The 4,233-nt window shown below is 44.9% G+C and overlaps 1 non-coding gene across 1 annotated transcript; it reads right to left on the reverse strand.

The window, feature by feature from the left end:
• Window positions 1-1,812: 1,812 nt before the first annotated feature.
• LOC116809794 (U6 spliceosomal RNA) lies at window positions 1,813-1,919 on the reverse strand. The gene has a single exon (XR_004369979.1). It is a non-coding gene; the product is annotated as a U6 spliceosomal RNA (small nuclear RNA).
• Between the last annotated feature and the right edge of the window lie 2,314 nt (window positions 1,920-4,233).

Below are 4,233 nucleotides of genomic sequence, written 5' to 3' on the forward strand. Positions count from 1 at the left end.
CCACAGCACCTGGCCCTTATTTATTGTTTTTGAAACAGGGTCTGGCTCTGTCACCCAGGCTGGAGTGCAGTGACGAGATCTCGGCTCACTGCAGCCTTCGCCTCCCGGGCTCAAGTGATCCTTCCACCTTAGCCCCTTGAGTAGCTGGGACCACAGGTGCATGCCACCACACCTGGCTAATTTTTTTTTTGTATTTTTGGTAGAGACAGGGTTTCACCATGTTGCCCAGGCTAGTCTCAAACTCCTGAGCTCAAGCAATCTGCCAGCCTCAGCCTCCCAAAGTGCTGGGATTACAGGTGTGAGCCACCACACCTGGCCATAATGAGTTTTCTTAACAGCTTCTGTCTCCTAATATTGATTCATTGGTATTTTTTTCTAGAAAAAAAATTTAATAAGGTCTCATTATTTTTAATTTTCACAAGGTTGCCACAATCTTTTTCGAAGTTTCATTTTATGTTAAATAATCTGAAATCACTGACACCTTCAGCTGATTCTTCTCAACTGACATTATTTTTAACAAGAAAATGCTGTCTTTATGGAAGTAAGAAGCCTGGTTAAATGCAAAGCAAATTCTGCTAAAGAGGGGATATTCTCACTTCTGTTTCTATACCAAAATTATACATATTTTAGACTAAGTATTTTCATAGGTATCTTTTTGTCTAACTTGGCGGGGTTTTTTCCCCACTTTTGCCCCTCTGATCCATTCACCAGGACATACTTCATCATGGGTCATATTTTTTTCTCCAATGCAAATCTCACCCTGTCACTTCCCAACTAAAACAGTTTTCAACGTTTCCCATTGCTCTTAGATACGATATCCCATAAGCTTTAATATGGAGGCTTCCAAAGCCCTGCATGACCTGCTCCCTTCCCACCTCTCAGGCCACCTGGGCCTTCTCTCAAATCCCCAAAAGCACCAGGTTCTCTCTCACCTGCCCCAGGGCCTTTGCAAGGTCTGTTCCCTTTGCTGGGATGCTCTTCTTTTCAGCCATGGTCATCTTTCACATCTGAAAGACCTTCGTATGCCCCCCATCTAAGTTACACCATGCTACTCTCCCTCTCTTCCTCTCAAAAGTACTCTGTACTCTTCCTGCAAAGCGTTCATCCAAATCTGTATTTGTGTGTTTTTAGAAAGCCTATCTCCACCGGACTGTGACAACTTCATGAGGGTGTAGATCTCGTGACTGTTTGATTAATCCCTTAACCACTACTGTTCCCAGCACCTAAGCTCAGTCCTTGGCACCTTGTGAACCTACAATAAATATTTGTTAAATGAATGAATAAAAGACTAAGAAGCAGGGGCAGGTGGCAAGGACAATCTAGTTATTTTGGTCCATTGTTATCTATGATCCTAAATCCAACTACATCATCAGCTTTTCCCTCTATACAGGATGATTGCAATCACCGTAGAAGGTCTGTGGATTTAGGAAGGGAGTGAGGAAGGAGGGAGGAAGGGAGTGAGGGAGGAGGGAGGAAGGGAGTGAGGGAGGAGGGAGGAAGGGAGGCGGGCGGGAGGGAGGCTTTCTCACCTACTGGCCTTTCCTCTTGACCCCAGGGTCCCACGAATTAACTCCCCATTTCTCTAATCCAGTTTTATAAGAATACTCAAAAGAGCTGACTCCATCCATTGTCTCCAATTCTTTCTTCCCGTTCCCATCAGGCTTTGTCCCCACTACTCCCCCTAAAACTGCTATTGTTAAAGCCAGTAATGTCTTCAACTGTGAAATATCCAAAATCCAGGTATAGGGAGAGGCGCTTTAAAGGAATTCTCATCCATTTACTTCTTTTTAAAATTTTTAAAAATTGAATTTTAAAAAGATGGAATGCTTCACAAATATGCATGTCATCCTTGTCCAGGGGCCACACTACTCCTCTCTGTATCATTTCAATTTTAGCATATGTGCTGCCAAAGTGAGCATTATGTATTTATTTTTAGATAGGGTCTCACTCTGTCATCCAGGCTGGAGTGCAGTGGGGCAATCTAACTCACTGCAGCCTCAAACTCCTGGGCTCAAGTGATCCTCCCACCTCAGCCTCTGGAGTTGCCCAGACCACAAGCACATTGCACCACATCCAGCTGTTTTTTTTTTTTTTTTTTTTTTTGAGATGGCGTCTTTCTTGCATAGGCTGGTCATCCATTTAAACAGTTCATAGGCTGGGCATGGTGGCTCACACCTGTAATGCCAGCATTTTGAGAGGTCAAGGCAGGAGGACTGCTTGAGTCCAAGAGTTTGATACCAACCTGGGTAACATAGCAAGACTCCTTCTCTACAAAGAATTAAAAAATTAGCTGAGTGTGGTGGTGCATGCCTATGGTCCTAGCTACTTGGGAGGCTGAGACGGGAGGATTGCTTGAGTCCAAGAGGTCAAGGTTGCAGTGAGCTGTGATCATGCCAATGCCCTCCAGCTTGGGCAACAGAGCTAGACCCTGTCTCAAAAAATTTTTTTTAAATAAATAAACAGTTCATCACCACCACCTGATGAGGTAGGTACCATTGTTATCCCCAGAGAGAGGTTAACTGAATTCATTCAAGACCACTTGGGTAAAAAAGCAGCAGAAACCATTCTCACTCAATCTAATGTTCACTGTTCAGTCTTCCCCTTACTGGACCTGCCAGTGGCACAGATATAGCTGATCACTCTCCTCTTTTTTTTTTTTTTTTTTTGAGACGGAGTCTCGCTCTGTCGCCCAGGCTGGAGTGCAGTGGCGCAATCTCGGCTCACTGCAAGCTCCGCCTCCCGGGTTCACGCCATTCTCCTGCCTCAGCCTCTCCGAGTAGCTGGGACTACAGGCGCCCGCCACCACGCCCGGCTAATTTTTTTGTATTTTTAGTAGAGACGGGGTTTCACCGTGGTCTCGATCTCCTGACCTCGTGATCCGCCCGCCTCGGCCTCCCAAAGTGCTGGGATTACAAGCGTGAGCCACCGCGCCCGGCCTCTCCTCTTTCTTTAAGCACTTTCTTTGCTTGGTTGCCAGGACACCGTGACCTAAAGACTCTCCTCCTCCTTCACTGGCCATTCCTTAAACTTCTCATTATCCACCTTTTAACGCCAGAGGGACCCAGGACTCTCAATTCTCAAACTTTCCTGTCTATACTCTCCTTCTGGTCATCTCAATGGGTCTCGGCACCTTAAATAGGAGCCTGAACCTCTTCCCTGAACTCAAGGCTCATATTTTCAGCCACCTCCTTGACATCTCCGCTTGGATATCTAACAAGCATTCCCCTCCTAACATCATGCCATGCCAAACTCCTGATGTTTCCCTAGTGCCCCACGCCTGAAGCTCCTACAGGCTTGCTCATCTCAGGAAATGGTAACTCCATCCTCTAAGTCATCTTGGCCTTTTCTCTTTCCCTCATATCCTCTACCCAGTTCATGAGCAAGCCTTGTTGGCTCCATCTTAAAACTACATCTGAATTCTAGCTACTTCTCCCTGCTCCCACCACTGCCAGCTGAGCCTCCCTCATCTCCATCTGGATGACTACAATAGCCTGGGAGCTGATGCTTCCCTTGCCTTACTTGCCTGCTGGGAACAGAAAATGCATTAATATGACCACACTGAAGTCTTTCCGCTGAGACTGTCATAGTAAAGATGAATTGTTTGTTATATTTGTCTCTCAAATATTTCAGGAAAAAGTTGTTTCTTCCATGTTACATTAGTTCTGAATATTTAAATTGCTTTCTATTATGAAAACCTGTATTAACAAATGCGAGGTCCTTGAAAAAATATTCTATTGTTGCCCTTGACTCTGAAATGAATTAGAGTTCTGTGTGGGCAAAAATATTAGCCCAGCTCTTAAAGATCCATGGAAAATGTTGTTTGCTTTCTTCAAAGCTTAAACGCTTCCTGTTAATCATCACAATAAGGTATCTCCACTGCAGGCATTTGTTACTTGAAGATGAATAGAACAGAATCAGCACCTATACAAAAACCACACTGACAATCTCTAATATTTTAGAGAAAATGAAATCTGATGGTCCTGTTAACAATCATGGTATTTTCTAAACCCCCTGCCTCCTTTTTTTGTTGTTTTGTGTTTAGTCAGGGTCTCGCTCTGTCACCTGACTGGAGTGCAGTGGTACCCGCATAGCTCACTGCAGCCTTCAACTCCTGCCTCTGACTCCTGACCCTACTGCCTCAGCCTCCTGAGTAGCTAGGACTACAGGCACACACCATCACATCCATTTTTTTTTTTTTAGAAAAGGGGTCTTGTTTTGTTGCCCAGGCTGGTC

This window comes from Hylobates moloch, unplaced genomic scaffold, assembly GCF_009828535.3.
Source record: "Hylobates moloch isolate HMO894 unplaced genomic scaffold, HMol_V3 SCAFFOLD_1, whole genome shotgun sequence".
NCBI classification, from domain to species: Eukaryota; Metazoa; Chordata; class Mammalia; order Primates; family Hylobatidae; genus Hylobates; species Hylobates moloch.